A 21765-nucleotide genomic window follows, 5' to 3' on the forward strand; every position below is an offset into this window, starting at 1 on the left:
TACTTAGAACTTCCAACAAGTCGATAACTGGAAAGAAACTAGAGACAGCAAAACCTAAAACAACCCAATCCAGAAGATTCCAAAGCAAAAAAAACACCTGCTCATAACCCAGTCAGAACCAGTACACTCTTTGTTTCTCTATAGTTAGCTGGCCAACACTTGTCCTCTCATGATTGACCAATTCAACATTCAACCAGCTGGTGTCCTGAGGATAGCAACATCACACCTCCAAATTGTCTACTGTGTCATTAGACTCGTAATTAAACTGCATATCTTTCTGGACCAGTGCTAAGCTGCAAACATCCATCATTTGTTCTCTCCATTGTTTTAAAAACAAGCTGCTGTTCAAAGTTCAATTCTCAACTTCAATTCACAGTTCCAAACCAAAAATGAGAAAAATAAAAAATGTCATGCTTTCAACAGTAATCACTTGTTTCTGCCGAGATTCTATTGAAATCAACCTATTGCGGGCAGCCACGATCATATTGTGTGCAACAAGCCAAAAAATAAGTGATGTTAATTAAGAACAGATCTAAAAGTTCAAAATTGGCATCTAAAATGCACAGTGGGCCTTCGGCAACAGCAGAATTCTGATTAATCACAGTATTCTGCTGACTGGACATATCACTCTCTCACCAAAGAGAAAAATACATGCTATGTGAAAGTAAATATGTTGGATTACCCTCACCAATTTCTTCTGCCGTCCTGCAGCCTTTGATAAAATCCATCCTCCTCTGTCTGTTGTGAAGACCAGTGTCACTATGCTGCCTTGGTTTCAGTCTCAGCTGGAAGATCATAGCAAGAACATCTTCACCAAGTAGTTTTTATTCCCCTTGACCACTAGTTCTAAACAATCTCAAGGATTTGTACTTGGCCTTTTCCCCTTTCTCATCTAAATACTTCTTCTTTGCAGCATTTCCTACAGATGTTAAGTCAACGTCCACACTTAAATTACTATTATCCAATTATTAAATGCTTCCTCCATCAATTCAATATCATCAGAATGTTAGTTTGAATTCAAGTCTAAAATGAGGTACTATTACTTCTAGTTAAATACTGGATAAATGTCATTGTCCGCACGAACTCCTTGTCTTGACAATAATTTAATTTCTCTCTTTGGCCAATAACTCTGGCTGAACTAAACTGTTTGCCTGTCCCTATACATTCTCCAACATAGTTATCTAACTCTGTAACATTGCTGGGTGCTCATCCACTTCAGTGGTAATGTAACTTAAATTTTGAGGTTTGGTTTCTATGACAACGGGTGGTACAGTCTCCGATGACTAATGGGTAATTGAAGGGAAAACCTTGGCAATTTTTTCACAAAAACCTGAGCATCATTAAACCCTTAAAAGTTCACAGAATTTAATTCAGAAAGCCAAAAATATGAACAAAATAGTTCTAAACATTTCGGGAAAGTAACGCAGTGCTAATATAATTTTTCCAGGTTGCCCTCTCAGTGTTTCTTTTTATTTGAATTTTAATTGTCAGCTTACTCACTATTAACCCCAGGGTTAAAATTCAGTGGGAGTCGGAACTATTTTCAAGAGGGTGGCAATACTATTTTTCTACATGGCATTTCATCTAATTTTTTAGGTTATATTTTAAAATTCCATGTTACTTTATCATTTTCTCTACACTTTAATTAAAACAAAATTAAAATTAGCATTTAAAATGAGTGCATTCCATGGAACAGATGTCAGCTGTGATGATTTTGTTCTGTTCATTCAGAGCATCTCTAGTCGCACCGACATTTATTACCCATCCTTAGCAGCACTTGAAAAGGTGGTGATGAGCCGCCTTCTTCAACTGTTGTGACCCTTTTGGTGTAAGTAGAATCAAAATTCTATTGGGGAGGGAGTTTCAGGTTTTTGGCCAGTAACAATAAGGGAACGATATTGCATTTCCAAGTCAGGATGTAAAAGGCTTGAGGGGAACTTGCAGGTGGCAGTGTTCCCATGTATCAACTGTCCTTTTCCTTCTATCTGGAAGTGGTCATAGTTTGGAAGGTAATAAAATGTGGGGCTGGATGAACACAGCAGGCCAAGCAGCATCTCAGGAGCACAAAAGCTGACGTTTCGGGCCTAGACCCTTCATCAGAGAGCTTCATCAGAGTCTAGGCCCGAAACGTCAGCTTTTGTGCTCCTGAGATGCTGCTTGGCCTGCTGTGTTCATCCAGCCCCACATTTTATTATCTTGGAATCTCCAGCATCTGCAGTTCCCATTATCTCTGATAGTTTGGAAGGTGCTGTCTAAGAAGCCACGGTGAGTTTCTACAGTATATCGTTTAGGTAATACACATTGCTGCAACTGAGTGTCCATGGTGAAGGAACTGGATGTGGTGCCATTCAGGTTTGTGCGTGGCCTGGATTGTCTCAAGCACCTTGACAATTGTTGGGTCTGCAACCATCATGCCATCAGAATCTTAACTTGTGCCAGCCTCCAGGGAATCAGGAGGTGTGTCATTTGCTGCAGGATCTACACATCACATCAGTTAAATTCCGACTGCAGCTTTCCATTCAAAATTGTTATTAAATCAGTTTTTTTGTCAGGTAATCTCACCTTTCAATGAGAAATTTCTGCATTACATTGCTGATTAATTAACTTCAGCACTTATGCTGTTTAAGTGGTTTGATCTTATTTAAGAAGCATGAAAGGTTACATCCTGACTGATTGTTATTTTGCAAATGAACAATATTCAGTCTTAGGAGTTTTTTTTGTCAAAAGAGTGCTACCAAAACTCTGTTACATCATGAGCCATAATTTACACTGAAAAATATAGCTTTCTCCAGTGCTCAAAAAGTGAAACATTTACACTATCGTACTCTAAACAGTCAAGAAATATGAGCATGCTTGATTGTACAATTCATTGCTAAACCCTTCGATTGAAAATGTGCATGCCATGAGAAATCCTATCTTGTAGATTTTCAAAGAGCTCAGCTGTCAATGAAATGACTATGAGGTAAACTATATTTTATATCAGATGTTTTTGCAAAGTGCAACTCAACAGAGAGGAGGTGAAATTATGAACTTGAGAAGGATCGGCTCATTCCTAAAGTTGGCATCTGTTTGGTACTAAACTGATTATTTTTCCAGATGTTTCCAGTTTAAACCTGTTACATGACTGTAGAGTCCAACAGGAGTTGCCACTTAAATTTTAGACTTATAATAAATGTTGTGAACTCAATTCCTGAAAGTCAAAATGTGATTTCATATTAATTCAAATCTCTTTGAAATACCTGACAGAAATAGGTCACTCCCCCTCTCCTGTTCCATTTGTTTCCTATTTTTGCCTGCATTATTCCTTATTTTTAAATGTCCCAGGCCATTTTATTGTGTTTCTTTTCTTTGCACTAGGCTACAAACAAGTATATTTAAACTGTAACTTCTGGATCCCAAAACTGCAATCAACAGGAATGCATGCAATTTTTAAACCTGTGCAGCAATTATTTCTTACCATGATTCTCATATTCATTGAGTGTAGGGCTATGGGATTGGACCTATGATATACTCAAAATGGTAATCGCACTATTGTTCTTCCCTCTGATTTTAAGAAATAACTTTTGCCAAACACTCAGAGCTGAATTTTTATCAAAAATTGACTAAGTGTCAATATCAGGGAGTTTTCTGCGGCTTTGTCTCTAGGACTCCTGGTGAACTTTCTCAAACTATTCTCTGGCTGGTCACCTCATTATGTATGCCCCACTCCTATGCTCGTGCTATTTTGTACTCACCAGCAGTAGAAGTGCTCAGCATTGCCCCAACAATCTGGGATTTCTGGTACTAGTGCCATATTTAAAGTCCAACTGTGCACCAGGTCAAGGGCTGTCATCCAGGAAATTCCCCTTTGGGTCTAGTTAGTGAGAGGGAAATGTAAAAGAATGGCTTCTGACAGCAAGTATGTGGCACAGGAGGCTTGTCATTGTAAATACAAGCTCAGATTTGAAAAGGTATTGCTATTTTACATTATTACCTGTCTGATCGGCAGTCATTGTAACTGCAGATGCAAGAATCGAGTTATCCATCAATTGTCCCATGTCATGTTAGAATCCTATCTATAGGAGTACTACTCTTCCTCTAATGCTCAGTGTAGCGTCACATTTTTTCATTGTTCAATGTGCATCATATGCTGGAAAACCTTCAAACAGGTGAAAATGTTCACTTTTGCTGTTGTGCAATAACTGTTAATTTTTTTTTAAAAGGAAGTTGCATTTGCTTCTGGAAACTTATTGGGACTACTTGCCTTATGAGCAACAATAAATTTACAGTCAATGGATGAACACTACACACAGTTCACATCTTTTGGAATGGGATACCAATTAAGTCCTGCTTGGCTTGCTGCACTTGATTCTGCACTGCTCTGTCATTGCTGAATGTGATGCCCTCCTCCACGACATCCTCACTACCTCCTCAGCAGACTGTTGCTACTCTCCCAGCTCTCGAGTGTCCATTACAGCCCCACTCTGCCTGCGCTGTACTGTAATGTGTTTAAGACCGCACTGAGCATTGGAACCTTAGCTGTTGTTTGCTACACCGTAGTCTTTGTGGAATAACAGGTTGCAGTTTATCCATGCTCCACCCTAGTTCAGGGGGTTGCATGACCAAATCATCAGCCATAGTTGCAGAGAGTAGCTCTCAACTCTCAGTAATCATCCCTGGACCACATCCAGCTTTTGGTATGAAGTAGCATGAATACAGTGAAAAGGGTATGCCATCACCATACATAGGCGCCATTCACACTTACTTAGAATAAAATAAGAAAAAGATAACTTAAAGAGAGTTCAACTTTTCCTTCTCTGTTGCTATAGCATGATGCCAAGAGTGTCCCACCCACAGCTCCCCAGCCCACGCCATGCTGCTACCAGGGCCCCACTACACACAGAAGCGAGAGACCTGCTCCAGGCTTCACAGGCCAGCTGACTCTGTAGCCAAGCTGCCTCTGAAGGTGCCGCTGCCGCTCCGGAGCCCAATGAAGCTCTCTCCTGCTGAGCAGCTCTCTTTATCAGCAGAGTTTGAGAAAAAAGAAGAGGAAGAAGGAAAATGAAAAAGGAAGAAAAAGCAGACAAAGAGGACTTGCCTGGGCATAGGAGCCTGTACACTGCCTACTCTGCTGCTACCGCCTTGGAAACAATTCCACGTAGGTCTCTGGTGGATCCTTGGAAGTAGTCAATTGAATAAAAATTTAATGCAATTATTATTTTGATGGCCACCAGGATAGAATGGCCACCCACCCCTTGAGACCATAGCTCCTGCTCGGGCAGTTGGCAAAGTTCTTTGACAATGTCCCAGGTTATTCACTACTTGTGGCAGCAATGCTCCTTGATCATCAAGAGGAAAGGCATCAAGGATGATAGACTTTGGGCCTCCTATACATACTCCACATGACAAAGGGACCTTCACGTCCTGGGTCCAATGGCACAACTGTTCCCCCTCAGTTTCTTTGTACCTTTGCAGCTCCATGTTATGGTTCCAATAAACCCGTGTGGGGAAGATCAGAAACACAATGGGGTCTTAGTAATGTTAGCAATCAGTACTCACATCACTCAAAATGATGCTTTAGCACTGTCCTCCATTCAGTGGGTCATGCAGGACTTCAACAAAGAGGTGAATGGATTGCCTCCGCTTTAATATTTGACATAGGTGACCCAATTCTGATGGATGCCATGACATGCAATCACTGTAGGAAATTGTCCAAGCTGAGTTGTTGGTTAGTTCACCAAGCTGACTGGTTTTAATGCATTTCTGCAAAGTATCTGAGCCACGCTTCTAGCCTTTCCCATTAAAGGTTATTATTAGTTTCTGCATGGTATTTTAAATATCACATTTGTCCTGTTTATTATGGGTATGGGGGGGCTTTCATCTTTCAGAATGGCTGGTGAAGACTGGCTGTTGGTTTGTGAGCTATCCTTATTCCAAGGGGTCGTAGGAGTCTTGTAATCAGTTCTTGGGGACCGCTTTGCAGAACACTTCCGCTTGGTTCGCAATAAACAACTGCACCTCCTAGTCGCGAACCATTTTAACTCCCCCTCCCATTCTTTAGACGACATGTCCATCATGTGTCTCCTGCAGTGCCACAAAGAAGCCACCCGAAGGTTGCAGGAACAGCAACTCATATTCCACTTGGGAACCTTGCAGCCCAATGGTATCAATGTGGACTTCACCAGCTTCAAAATCTCCCCTTCCCCCACCACATCCCAAAACCAGCCCAGTTTGTCCCCACCCCCCACTGCATCACACATCCAGCCCAGCACATCCCCTCCACCCACTGCATCCCAAAACCAGCCCAGCCTGTCTCTGCTTCCCTAACCTGTTCTTCCTCTCACCCATCCCTTCCTCCCACCCCAAGCCGCACCTCCATCTCCTACCTACTAACCTCATCCCATCGCCTTGACCTGTTCATCTTCCCTGGACTGACCTATCCTCTCCCTACCTCTCCACCTATACTCTACTCTCCACCTATCTTCTTTTCTCTCCATCTTCGGTCCGCCTCCCCCTCTCTCCCTATTTATTCCAGAGCCCTCTCTCCATCCCCCTCTCTGATGAAGGGTCTAGGCCCGAAACGTCAGCTTTTATGCTCCTGAGATGCTGCTTGGCCTGCTGTGTTCATCTAGCTTCACACTTTATTATCTTGGATTCTCCAGCGTCTGCAGTTCCCATTGTCTCTTGTAATCAGTTCTGATGAGTTTCTAACATAGGGTAGGGTAAGGTGGCCAGTGTGCTGGGGTGTACAGTGACTTTGTGGTGTTGTTTGTTTGCCAGGCATCAGCAGACGACGCTGTTAGGATAACCCATTGTTTGCAAACACGCTGTCTAGGTGTTCTTCTTCATATTTGCATGGCACCGGAGTGTTGCAGTGAGTTATAGCTCATTTAAACAGAGTCTTGAAACAACTCTGCTTGTGGAGGCTTGGGGTGGTTCCTGTTGTAACTCAGGATTTAGTCAGTGTGTGAAGACTTTCTGTACTTAAATGTGATATTTAAAATACCATACAGCAACTGTGAGAAACTCTACATAGGACAGACAGGTAGGACACTTGCCACCAAGATACCTGAGCATGAACTTGCAGCAAAACAGCACAGCCAACTCTCCCTCATTTCAATTCATTTCTGATATAGAACAACATAAATCTGACTGGGACAAAGTTACAGTTCTAGGACAAACAGTACAGAGAAAGCACGAGAATTCCTGGAGGCCTGGTTTTCAACTACCGATGTAATTAACAAACATGTTGAAATAGACCCCAACTCTTACCACTATGGTACAAAACCAAAAACAAGACATCCCACCATGGCAGAACAGACCACATAAATTCAGTGTGGAACAGGGCAATAGTGCTTCAGCAGAGGCTACACAGCACTGACGATGTCACTTGGAGGGGAGATTAAACGTTTGCATGAAAACGAGTCAGCTTGGCGAACCCAGCAACATCTCCAACCCCAACCTGACCCACAGATCTTCATTAAAACATAGATCATAGAATCCCTACAGTGTGGAAACAGGCCCTTATGCCTAACAAGTACACAGCGACCCTCAGAGCATCCCACCCAGACCCATTCTCCTGTAACCCAACAAATCTACACACCCCTGAACACTACAGGCAATTTAGCATGGCCAATCCACCTAACATGCACATCTTTGGACTGTAGAAAAAAAAACTGGAGGACCCAGGGGAAACCCACGCAGACACAGGGAGAATGTGAAGACTCCACACAGATAGTCACCCAAGGGTAGAACTGAGCCCAGGTGCCTGGCGCTGTGAGGCAGCAGTACTAACCATTGAGCCACCGTGCCTCCCCAATATGTTCTAGGTGACTGCAAATCAGCTCCAATCTCTTGAGCAACCTCTGAAACCTTGGGTTATCTTTGTGAATTGTGGACCAAGTACACTTCTACAGTGACCTGTGATCACTTCTACTGCCCAGAGAAGACTGTCTTCAATTTTTGATAACCAATGACATGGCCAAAATTCTCTGCGATCAAGATTTGTATCCCTCATAATTAAACACTGAATTCAGCTCAAATGTGAAGTAGTATGATTACAAATGTCTTCAACCTCACCCCCATCCCAGGCCCCAAGATGACATTCCACATTAAGCAGAGGTTCACCTGCACATCTGCCAATGTGGTATACTGCATCCACTGTACCCGGTGCGGCTTCCTCTACATTGGGGAAACCAAGCGGAGGCTTGGGGACCGCTTTGCAGAACACCTCCGCTCAGTTCGTAACAAACAACTGCACCTCCCAGTCGCAAACCATTTCCACTCCCCCTCCCATTCTCTTGATGACATGTCCATCATGGGCCTCCTGCACTGCCACAATGATGCCACCCGAAGGTTGCAGGAACAGCAACTTATATTCCGCCTGGGAACCCTGCAGCCATATGGTATCAATGTGGACTTCACCAGTTTCAAAATCTCCCCTTCCCCCACTGCATCCCTAAACCAGCCCAGTTCATCCCCTCCCCCCACTGCACCACACAACCAGCCCAGCTCTTCCCCCCCACCCACTGCATCCCAAAACCAGTCCAACCTGTCTCTGCCTCCCTAACCGGTTCTTCCTCTCACCCATCCCTTCCTCCCACCCCAAGCCGCACCCCCAGCTACCTACTAACCTCATCCCACCTCCTTGACCTGTCTGTCTTCCCTGGACTGACCTATCCCCTCCCTAAATCCCCACCTACACCCTCTCCACCTATCTTCTTTACTCTCCATCTTCGGTCCGCCTCCCCATCTCTCCCTATTTATTCCAGTTCCCTCCCCCCATCCCCCTCTCTGATGAAGGGTCTAGGCCCGAAACGTCAGCTTTTGTGCTCCTGAGATGCTGCTTGGCCTGCTGTGTTCATCCAGCCCCACATTTTATTATCTTGGAATCTCCAGCATCTGCAGTTCCCATTATCTCTGATACTATGTAAGTGCCTGATGGTTGCAATTGTTCATTAAGAGGCTTCGCATTGTTTGCAAGTGGAATCCATGTGCTCAGGCAGATAAGAATACTTGGTCCATCTATTCTGGGTTTAGTTGCAGTCACTTTCTACTTCCAGATTCACATGAGGATGGAAGGCAACACAAGTTACGCTTAGCAGATTGAGCCTGGTAACCACAGGCCTGTGCCAAACCTTCATATTTTTTCTTTTTTCCAGATGCTCCCTGTAGACTCCATTAAAAGTGAGCCTCCAGCACATTCTTACCTACCTGTTTTATTTACATATTCATCTCCTCATATTACCCTCTGAGTCTTGGCCCTACAGCTTAGTCATGTCCAGCATTGCACTACACGGTCCCCTTGTCAAAGCCAGACTTTCTGTGACTGATGATGATCCCTCTATCAATCCTATGCGTTGCTTTCTTTCACTTCATTTCAGTTCTTTGATGTTGATGCAAGCATTTTAGCACACCAACGTTCAATGTTTTATTCCATGGCTGAGAATTTGTCCTCTCAATATCTCTAAAATGTCTTTGTTAAGGTCCTTTAATAGGGAATTTGAGGAGAGAGATGAGAGGAAGCCAGCTGTTAATGAGGGCTTTCCGATACATCTCCTTTACGAAAGACAAAGATTCCTGATGCTTTCTGTTCACAGGCTAGATGTTTTCTGCTTCATTGTGCCCACATGTACCATGGTCACTTGGTCAGGAGCCAATTGAAATGCTATTGTCAAGCAGTCATCTCTTAGTTCAGAACTTGTCAACTCTTTTCTCTCTGTATTCTGTCTTTGTTTTCCAAAAAAAAACCAATATTGTACACATTTCACAATGTGCTCCAATAAACAGGCTTTTAAAAACTGCAACCAATCTATTTACACAGCCTCCTTGGTTTAAAGCAGTAAGTACTGTCTTTAGTTTGCAGTCTAAAAAAGAATAAAGGATATAAAAAGTTTGGTTTTTACACTTTGGGGACAGAAACAGACCTAACATCTCAAATCCAAAGTAAGTCTTCTTTGGAACACAATTTTGCAGGTTGGAAAAATTGGAGGAAAGTGTAAACCAAGAAATAATAGTCAAATTTAGAGCTGGTCTTTTGTCGGAGAACGGAACAGCTGAAGATGATAATGGTTCATATTTTGAATTGTGACCAACAGTGAGTCCGTCAGCCTTTACAATTATCATGGAATAAATCAAACAACAGCTTTCTATGTGTACAGATAAAAAATGAAAATCCAGAAGGCGATTTATAAATTAACCTACTCCTCCAGACTATGCTTATAACAATATCCTGCTGATAGACTTGGCACTGAAATCCCTGTACACTCATGAAATTGTGGTACTTGTCCATAAAACATGGATGGAAATGTTAAAACATTCAGGTGTAAGTGGATTCTTTTTAAAGCATAGGGTAGATTACTTTGTTCATAGTTTCAGCTAAAAACTCTCCTTGGCACTGAAAATTAAATTTAATAATGTAGTGCCCCATCTCTTCTGAATTTAATTACTGTTAAATGTTTGTATTTTTAAAAAAATGATGGCACACAAATGTTAAAAAATTATATTACTGTCTTTTTTTTGTATCCAATTGAATTGAACTAAATCTAATTTATACATCCTAGTTTGGACTTTCTAAACTTCAGTGGGGATTTTTAAATCTAATTGTTTGAAGAATGATTATTATTTGTCCTTTTTCCCCACATGTCATGAGATTTATTCTAGAGGATGCTACACTGAATCAGGTACCTGATGACTAAATGGTGCTGCTGAAAAGCCTCTGTGATGTCTGGGTGCAGCTATGAGCATGATGAATGGGCATGCTTTTCTTTGTCACTGTCTGTAAAATCTGGGTGAAATTCTGTATTTGCAAGATCTTGGAGAATGCAACGTTAAAGAAATAATTTACTAAATGTAAATTTTAAATATGATACTTCAATTTCATTCTGTTAGACAGTTTGTATATACATACAATTGCTGCTAGATTTTTCTTTAGCAATTTTTAAATGGGTGTTCATGGTCTGGGAATGGAGTCACATTTATGTAGATCAGGTATGGATGATGGGTTGCCTATCAGTGAACTCAGTTGTGTTTCTTGAACCCTGACAACACTTATGGTCATTTTCTCCTGCTGCTCACAAGTTATCCAATTTGCAGAATCCAATTTCACAACGCATCATGTTGGGACTTGAACTAAGGGCCTTTGGTTGCTAGTCCAACACAGTATTGATTGACATGAGTAATTCAGAAAAGAAATCTAACGAGATATATTCGAGAAAAAATACAATCTGTAAAGTCTATTAAAAGCAAGTCAAGGTTATGGGATGCAGGCCATAAAGAGATCAACAATAATCTTACTGAATGACGGAGCAGGCTTGAGGAGTTAAATGATCTACATCTGTTCCTGAGTGCTATGTTACAACATCTTTGCAAATTTGTTCAGAAACTTACAGGGCCCATAATTACCACATTGTTTCTCAAAAACAAAGCATTTCCGAAAACATAAATAAAAAATTAGAACTACGCAGCAGATCCGGCCACATCAATGGCATGAAAGTGATGTAACATTTCAGGTCAACGACATTTCATCAGTTCGAGATGCAACTGCTTTTTAGCATAAGTTTAAAATGATACACATTTAGAATCATCAGGCAGAGGAATGACAAGCAGCATCATAACATAAAAGTCCAATCCTCAATGGTGTGCCAAAGCAGAGACACATGGCACATCTGTGCATAAGTAACGGAAGATGGGAGGGCAAAATCAGAGAGCTTGTTGGAGTTTGCAAATCGGGGCAGAGAGTATAAAAAGCAGCAAGTTAATGACCAACTGGTAAAAAACAAATTTGAGTCTGGCCTCAAAACTGAAGTATTGTGTAGTTAGATTTTATAAAAATAGTAAAACTCGCCAATCAGGTATTCTGACTTGTTTTGTACACTTTAAAATGGAGTTCCAGTATATTCATCCACAAGTATGACTGTTCTAACACTGTTTTTTTCTCTCTCTGGGCTCCACACTTTAGGATAGATTCATAAGGATGTTTCCAGGGAAAAAACAGATTCTGTTATAGGGACAATTTGGAAAAAATTGGGGTTGAAGGCATTTGAAACTGTTAGCTGTAAGGATGGAGTAAATGCGGAGAAACTTTCAATTGACAAAGGAGTCAAGAACCAAAGGACACGCATTTAAAATAATTGGCAAAAGAATGACATGTGAATGAAGAAAATTATTTTTACACTTCAAGTGGTTAGGATCGGGAATGCATTACCTGAGAGTGTGGTGGAGGCAGTTTCAATCAAGGCTTTTGAAAGAGAATTCTCCCCAAAGGGAAGACTCACAGTGTTTCAGGGAGAAGTTGGGTGCGTAGGACTGGGAATGTTGTTCATGCAGGGTGTTGGCACAGGCACCGTGGGTACAATGGCCTCCTTCTGTGTTGTAAACATTCTTCCATGAAGTTCAGAGATGTGATGGGCAAGGATGGAATGAACAATGCAAGGGAAGAAGGCAAAAATGGCTCTATGTTTAAAGGAATGCACTCATACAATAACAATAAGGGGTGACAGAGAGGTAAAGAAACAAATCATGATCCGTGAAGCTGTAAATGGTAACAGTAGAACCATTATCAGTACCCCCTGTCCAAACGTAGGAAGCAAAGGCTATGAAACAAAATTGTTGACTCAGTGCCACTGTCAGTATGTTGTAGAATGCTCAATTGAAAACTATGTTTCTTGAGCATCATTTGACTTTTGTTTTCGAAGACTTTAGGAGACTGAGGACAGAGATGTTTGAGAAAGAGTGAGATGGGGAATTAAAATATTAAGCAACCGGAAACTCAGGGTCATGTTTACAGGTGCTCAGCAAAACCTTCATGCCCTTGGAATCAATTGAAATTGAATTGGGATCTCTACATAGTAAACATCATGTTCAGAGAGACCTTTTACTTCAGTTAATTGCAGAAGTCAGAAATGAACCGAAGCTTTTACCGCTAACTAATTACTTTTAATCACCTAATTCCTTTTGAGGTCAGTTTTCCAATCAAATTGGATGAGATTAAAAATGATCAATCCAGGAAGATCAATCTGACAATTCAAATCTACCTTTGTATAGCTGTTAATTCAACAATGGTAAACATATTGAGTTAACATCAGTATTAACAAAATATGTGTCTGAGAGAGGTAAGGCAATAGCCATTAAATTAACAGATTCCGTATGCATAGTGTTTATCACTGTGTGACATTAGCAACAACAGAATGGTGTTCAATCAAAATCCGCAAACTCATGGCTCAGCATGTCCTTCTCTCTGACGCTTGCAGGTGGGAAGCTCTGTAAAGTTCCCTGACTGGCATTCCCCATCTACAGTCTGTTCATAGTTCTCAATTGAACAAGTGAAACCTAGAATGACCCATCCATACTTGACCCTGTTGAGGCCCGTAAGAGGCTAATAATTGGCCACTTGCCATTTAGTCTCAATTTCAAAGTGGCGGTTCAGAGCTCACACATTGGGGAAAGCCCAGCACCTCACATTATTCCCTTTTTATACTTCTCCCTTTTTATATTGGATGCTGACACTTCTCTCCAAGGTCTGCCTCCTGCAAATGCTCCTTCCTGCCTACACCTTCCCTGATTCTCCAATAAAATCCCTAGCTCCTAAAGCAGCCTTCCCTTCCATGTACTTACTGTGTCCTAGATTTAGAATCTGGGGACTATTTGTAGGCCCAGTCCTGTCCACTGCTGTCAGTTGACCTGTTGGAACTGTCCAGCTGCCACCCATTGTGTTTTGATGCTAGTTCATTGAGATGAGATTTATAGGAAAGCACCAGATCCAATCAATTAAGGTTTTTTAAAACATCAAATGCTTTTTGAGCTGCCGTGGTCAGTGAAGACGCATCCTTTCTGGCTCTTTAGGTGCTGAGGCAGGAAAGCTCATCTTCCAAAAACATCCTGCCCTGTAATACAGGGCTACATGCATGCTGGATAACAGAGTTAACATCAAAAAGACAGAGCTAAGCAAGCCCACAACCAATGAATCAGGATCAAAACTACACAGTCCTGCTTCATCCAGTCTTGAACACAAGTGGACAATTAAAAAATAAATGGCAGGATGCAGCTCTAAAAACATCCTCAATCTAAATGATTGTGGAACCTCAATGCAAAGGACAAAGTTGAAATCTTTTGCCAAAAGTGTGAAGTGGACAAACAATTTCATTTTCCTCTTGAAGTCCCCAACATCATTGATTGAAGTCACGCAGCACCAATAGGTTTATTTGAAAACACTTGCTTTCGGAGCCTGTGATTTCAAAAAAATATGTTGGACTATAACCTGGTGTCGTGTGACTTCTGACTTTGTCCACCCAGTCCAATACTGGCACCTCCACATCATGAACATTACAGATGACAGTTTTCAGCCACTTAGTTCACTCCATTAAGTATCCAGACCCAGGTGAAGACATTGGATATAGCAAAATCCCCAGCAATGGGTCTACCTACAGTTAATGGTCTATTAATTTTACTACTGCACCTAACTGACTGCTTAATTTTACTAGTGTACCTAACCAACTGGATTTAACTAGGAGTTCACTTATGATCCAATAAAGAAGAATAAGCTGAAACTGAGTGAAGGGTTGTGTACTTGTCATGAGCGTATCTTTATATAAGTGCTTATAAAAATGTAAAGGCTGGCTCAATTTCTAGCTTTCAGCAATAGACCTTCCGTAGGTTCCCTACAATGTGGAAACAGGCCATTCAGCCCAACAATTCCACATTGACCCTCAGAGCATCCCACCAAGATTCATCCCCTAATCTACACATCCCTGAACACTATGGGCAACACTATGGCCAATCCACCTAGCCTGCACATCTTTGGAGTGTAGGAGGAAACTGGAGCAAACCCATGCAGACACAGACAGAACGTGCAAACTCCATACAGGCAGTTGCCTGAGGGTGGAATTCAACCTCAGTCCCTGGAACTGTGAGGCAGCAGTGCTAACCACTGAGCCCGGTGCCATGCCCAAATTCTGGAGTCTAACTCGACACCACATGAACAGTACCTGCTGAAGATGGACAGTCACTGCCACCTTCTCAAGGCTAATTAGGATGGGAAGTAAGTACGATGCTCACATCCCATGAACAAATAATAAAATAAAAACTGAGTTCCCCTGCATTGCTTGCTGCTGTCTGCATGATTGGTTGAAGGGGGCCAAATAGCCTATTCCTGCTCCTTTAAGGAAAAATCTTATGTTCATATGTTAGCAATTCCAAAACCCAGTTTGGAAATCTAAAAAAAATTTTACAAAATTACACTGCAATGCAAAAGTATATCAAATGTACATACATTAATGCATGAGCTGTTACATGAGGACATCTAGTGGTTCATTGACCTTACTTCATCCATGTTGAAATGTTCAAGCTTGTAAGCTGCATTCCAGATGCCGTCACTGGAAGTTACAAAGGCCGAGTTTTCATGAGATCTTTTTCAGAGTCAATGACATCTGGGATAAGTTGTTCACCATGAGTGTGGATTTACCTGTAGATCTTCAGAAAACGTTCTGCAAGAGGAAGATATCTTAAGTATGGAAACTAGGTAGAGTAATGGAACATAGTAATATCAGTACAGTTCTGGTCTCCCTGTTATCAGAAGGATATTATTAAAAACTGGAGAAAATTTAGAAGGAATTTACCAGGATGTTGCTAGGAGTGAAGGCGTTGAACTACAAGGACAAGCAGGGACTTTTTTCACTGGAGCATAGAAGGTTGAGAGGTGGTCTTACAGAGGTTTATGAGGGGTATAGATAAGGTGATTGGCAGGTGTCTCTTCTAGGGGACTAGGGGACATATTTTTAAGGTGAGAGGAGAAAGATTTGAAAAGGATTTGAGAAGCATTTTTTTCGCACAGAGAGTGGTTCGTGTGTGAATTAACTTCCAGACAAAGTGGTGCATGTGAGTATGGTTACAATGTTTAAAAGACATTTAGATAAGGACATGAATAAAAAGCAATGTTTGGAGGGACATGGCCCAAGCAGAGGCAGTTGGGACAGTTTAGTTTGAGATTATGGTCAGCGGGGACTGTTTCTGTTTTGTATAACTCTATGAGTCACCATAGTCTTCTGGGTGTTGCCCAATATTTTCTTGCTCAAATGTTTTCCCATTTCCATTTGAAAGGCTATTGCAGACTTCACTTTTGCCACTGTCATTAATAGATTGATATCCTAAAATGTAAAGTAAGGTTTGTAGAAAGAAATACAGCGTAGAAAAGGAAGGATGCAATGCTGAACTTTCCGCAAATAATTAGTTAACACGCAATTCTGTTTGTGTGCACTTTAGGAAGCATCACAGTACCACAAAATGGTTCATTAAAATGACATGAGAAGTGAGAAGCTTCAAAGCCATGTGGAGATCTGACTCGTACAAAATGTTAAAGAGTTTTCAGAAACTAATAGGGAAAAACAAACATTTCCACAAATTGGTGAATCAGTAATGAGGGACTGTTCATTTGTAATCATAGCAAATTGAAAAAAAAAACTTTGAGAAACATTAAATACGTTATATTTAGAGAGGTATTAAATAATGGAATGATTTCATCAGCAGCAGAAATGGAAACAGAATCTGCAATGCCTGTTCAAAAGGAAGTGGATAAATAATTAAAATAATAAATATTAAGAGAGAATGAAAAAGGACAACAGGAATGAGATTAGGTAAAGCGCTCTCACAAAGTCACAGTGGGTCAATGAAAGGTTCATTTAACTTTTGTCCTGATGTAGGTTTCATTTTCTAGAGTTCTGAAATGATATTAACATCAAAAATTCTCATCAATGAGTTGACTGCTTACGAATTACACTTTGGACTTCTCAACATGACATGCTTTGGGGGATTGTGGAATCATTTGACTGTAATACTATATTCTGTATGTTTTAGGATTCCAGAAATTGCTGTCCATTTCAATGTAATAATGACAGTTTCCCCATAATGGCTACCATAAAATCCAGGCCAATGTAAAAAGACTTGAAAGTAAACTGAAAGAGATTCTCTGGGCCCTTGCTGACCTCCTATGCAAGATGTTTTAGCAAAGAAACCTTTACATATTTGCAACAATGTGAGAACGATTTAACTGATTGCCACATCGCAAATTCCAGATATCCTAGAGCTAATGTGGTGCTTTAAAAATGAGAAGCATTTTATATTTTTGACAAAAAACAATTGGAATGCAAATAACGTAAGCAGTAGAAACTATTTCAATAAGACTTTATAAATGTTTGATGCTTGCAAGAATTTGGCAGCTTAGAATCCAATAATCAATCAAAAAGAAAAAACTGACACTTCCAAGGAAAGTTTAATTCAACTCACCTTAACATTCTGCGCTTTTCTATGATTTGAGCACTTATGTTTTACCTTGTCCTAGACTTTTACATATTATAAAAGGGTAAATATTTGGAAAAAAATCGAAGTCTCATCAAAGGTGGTTATTTTTATACAATTCAGATTTTGAAGATTAGGGGGATGATCCCTATTGCCTTGAACAATAATTATCTCTCAATCAATATCACAAAAATTATCTGTTCATTATCATATCACTGATGGTGCCAGTTTGCTGTGCACATATCATGTGTCTCAGCTCCTATATTGCCACAGTGACTAATCTGCAAAAGTACTTCAGTGGTTCTAAAATTCTTTGAGATGGCCAGTGGACATGAAATGTACTGTACTGGTGTTAAGTCTTTCATTTCTAATTTCTTCAGAAACAATTCTGCAATTCAGCTTGCCATGTTTAGGTGATGCTGAAACTGATTGACATTATATTTCTTTTGAGATTTTATTACTTACCTGCATGCTGAACTCTCCCAATGCATTCCCAGTTAGCCCTTCACCTTTCATTTTTCATAGATTACAGAAAATCCAAAACTCTTCTGCTTTCATTCACCAGGTTGTTCAGAAAACAGTCCCATCATGGTTACATTGCTGTATCAGTAATTCGGGGGCCTAGACTAATAACATGGAGACACAAGCTCAAATCCCATTATGGAAGCTTAGCGAGATTAAATTAGGTTCATAATATGAATGTAGAATAAAAGGCTAGGTGACTGTGAAATCACTGGATTGTCATAAAAGCCCAATAGGTTCACCAATGTTCTTTAGGGGTGTAAACTTCTGTATAAATCCCACTTGGCTTCTCATATCGGTGACCTCATAGGCATAGCAACATGGTTGACTCTCAACTGCCATTTTAGATTGGCAAATAAGACCCTTTTGCTCATCCTTAACTGTTAACCCTGAAAATATGGGATCTTGCTTCTCCCCATGCCTTTAATATAAAATTCTCACTCTTCTCTTCTTTGGTTATATCACTTCCTAACTCTTTAAACTCCTTCAACCTCAAAGAACTCTGAGTTCTTCTAACCCTGACTTCTTTTGCATCCTTCACTCTGCATTATTTGTGGCAGCCCTGTCTTCAATTGTCAACATCCTAAGTACTGGAATTTTCAATGTTAAAGATGACATTGTTGACATTTCATGTTCTCATAAACTCTAGATCTGTTGAGTAATATACTGAAGGTGAATACAAGAGATCACTTCTTTTTTGTAGTGACCTCTGGCAACATCAGGCACATCCACTTCAAGCAGAGCACAGTTTGAAACAAAGGTCAAGCATAATATTCCAAATTCATGATGTGGAGGTGCTGGTTTGGAATGCGGTGGACAAAGTCAGAAATCACATGATGCCAGGTTTATCTGAAATTATAAGCTTTCATAACGCTACTCCTTCAGCTGGTGAAGACACCTGACTCCATCAGACAAAGGAGAAACGCCCCAAAAGCTTGTGATTTCAAATAAACCTGTTGGACAATAACTTGATGTCACGTGACTTTGTGACCAAATTTATTAAGTCAGTAACATTAGTTCCCTTGTCAATGAGATTAAATTTGAATATGGAAATCCAGAAATATTATGTTATTATAATTCAGTTCAATCAGTCCCTGTTGGTACTTAGCCTTCATTTGAACAATAATGTGAGTCAAATTTACCTGCCTGTTACTACATCCCTTTATCACTTTTACTTCATCCGCCTATCATATTTAATTGTAAATACTGGCATACTTTCTGCTTAAATTTCTAGCTGTATAATGCTTAAATCTATGGCACTTAATTGGCCAGAAATGTCAAAGTTGACAAATCTGTTAGAATTCTTTGAGGATGCTTCGAGCAGGTTAAACAATGGTGAGCCAACGGAAGTTGTCTACCTGGACTTCCAGAAGGCCTTCAACAAGGTGTTGCACAGGAGGCTGCTGAGTAAGATAAGGGCCCATGGTATTAGAAGCAAGGTACTAGCATGAATGGAAGATTGGCTGTCTGGCAGAAAGCAGAAAGTGGAGATAAAAGGGTCATTCTCAGAATGGCAGCTGGTGGCTAGTGGTGTTCTGTAAGGGTCAGTGCTGGCACCACAACTTTTCATTTTATACATTAATAGTCTAGATGAAGGAACTGAGAGCATTCTTGCTAACCTTGAGATGATACAAAGGTAGTTGGAGGGAAAGGTAGTATTGAGGAGATGGGGAGGCTGCAGAAAGATTTAGACAGTTTAGGAGAGTGGTCAAAGGAGTGACAGATGGAATACAACTTGGGAAAGTGTGAAGTCATGCACTTTGGTAGGAAGAATAGAGATATAGACTATTTTATAAATGGGGAGAAAATTCAGAAATATGAAGTGCAAAGGGACATGGGAGCCCTAGTCCAGGATTCTCTGAAGATTAACCTGCAGGTTGAGTTGGTAGTTGGGAAGGCAAATGCAATTATAGCATTTATTTCAAGGGGATTAAAATATAAAAGCAGGAATGTACTTCTGAGGCTTTATAAGGCTCTGGTCGGACCACATTTAGAATATTGTCACCAATTTTGGGCCCCATACCTCAGGAAGGATATACTGGCCCTGGGACTTGTGAAATAAAAATCACCTTGTTGCTTAATTGTCTTGTGATCTAATTCCTTGGCAGAATGATTTTCAAATACCTCCTTCCTCATTTTTCCTAAGTTTTGTTCTAACTCAATCTGATGTTTTGGATTTGGGCTGATTCTTTTCTAGTTGAATTTTAAAACTGATAATATTGTGACCATTACCACTACATTGCACATTTGCATTTTGCTTATGTATATGGATATGATTATGAACAATTAATTCACCAATTCACTTGTACATATTTCATATCCTCTCTACAAGTTTTGTCTCAAATACTAATGTGGCGTGAACTCAAAGATGGGAAAATAGTACTGTCTATCATAGGTGCATGCTCTTCATTGCCATTCAATTCCTATGATTCAGTAATTTGCCAATGTGCATGGACTTTCCAGAAAAGTATCTCAGATATTGTTGCATATAAACAAGAATTCCAATGTAGATTTTTGATTAACAAGAATTCAAATGTTTAAGGTAGGTTAAACATTTATTATTTATTGCACAAAATGTTTCACTAAGGTCAATTTAAAAAAATAAAAGATTACCACTAATCAATTTCTTTTAGTCCTCGTTAGTATATTTTAACCATTGTTCGCATCATTGTCGCAGCCCTGAGATATTGCATGAATGGTGTCTTAATGGATTCTTCATAAAAGTCACATTTCAGGACTCTGACAATAATTGGCTAAAAAATGCAAACTTGTTGTAGAACAATCATTGCACCAGGTATTATTTCTAAATGAATCAAATGTTGTGTGAATATTTTATACAAGCACTATGCACCCACGAGATGAGAACTAATTATCATGGATTTGGAATTTACAGCATTCAGAAACAATTTTTTTGAAATCATTTTAGATAGTCCTGCAGAAAGGAATAATGACCTTCATCCATAATGAATGTGGTTTATCGCATTCAATGCCCCTTGTTGAAGACAGATTGCTCAAAAGAATTTAAGTTTGGTTTTGCTCCACACTCTTGTCAATTTTTGAAAATTTGCAGTTGTTTTGTTGCAGTTCAGCAATGTTTTGAAAATAAATTAATTTTTAATGATGCTATTAGATCCATAAAACCAAGGCAGGTAGCAAATGGCCTTGTGAAACTCACTGGTATGAAAACTGCTCCTGGCAGTCATTAGTAAATGAAAGCATGCAATTGGCTAACATTAGCAAGCATCTTTTAACCTCCTGAAGGCCAGCTTGAAGTTTAAGGCGCATTATAGATCTTGGATAATAGCTTGCAACCAGATTCTTTATAAGATCCTCAACAGTTGAAATAAAGCTCCTATGCTTTCCTGGATCATGTCAAATCATCACATATCAAGTGAAAAGAATGGTACAGAAATAGAAAATGAGACTTTTTTCTATTTTTTATTGTCTTGGATTTTAACGTAGCAGCTTGACTACCATTGTGGTACCCTCATCTGAATCAGAAGATTATGGCCTGAAGCCACAATTTGGGTCCCCAAATAATCTAATTTGGCATTATATGACAATTAGTGGTTGGATTCAGAAGAAAGCAAGGGAGTCCATCATTTAAAGTTTTTGAAGAAATCTAAGACTGTATGCAACTGCTTCAATGTCTGAGGAGTTGCGAACAGTGCTGAACATTACACAATCATCAGGAAAGAATATAAAGACGTCAGTCTTTTTGATGAAACATTAAGTACTGGCCTTATTTGGTCCTTCAGATACATGTAGAAGATCTCATGACACGATTCAAAGAAGGGCAATAAATTCTCCTGGCTTATTGGCTAACTTTCCCTTGTGTATTAATGCCACCAAACATATTAATCTTTCATTCATTGTCGGGCAACCTTGTGAAAAACTTACAAGATACTTTTGCCTACATAATAACATTGAGTTTTATTCAAAAGAATTTCATTTGTTGTGATGGCATGGTAGTGT

The sequence above is a fragment of the Stegostoma tigrinum genome, chromosome 16 (assembly GCF_030684315.1).
Source record: "Stegostoma tigrinum isolate sSteTig4 chromosome 16, sSteTig4.hap1, whole genome shotgun sequence".
Lineage (NCBI taxonomy): Eukaryota > Metazoa > Chordata > Chondrichthyes > Orectolobiformes > Stegostomatidae > Stegostoma > Stegostoma tigrinum.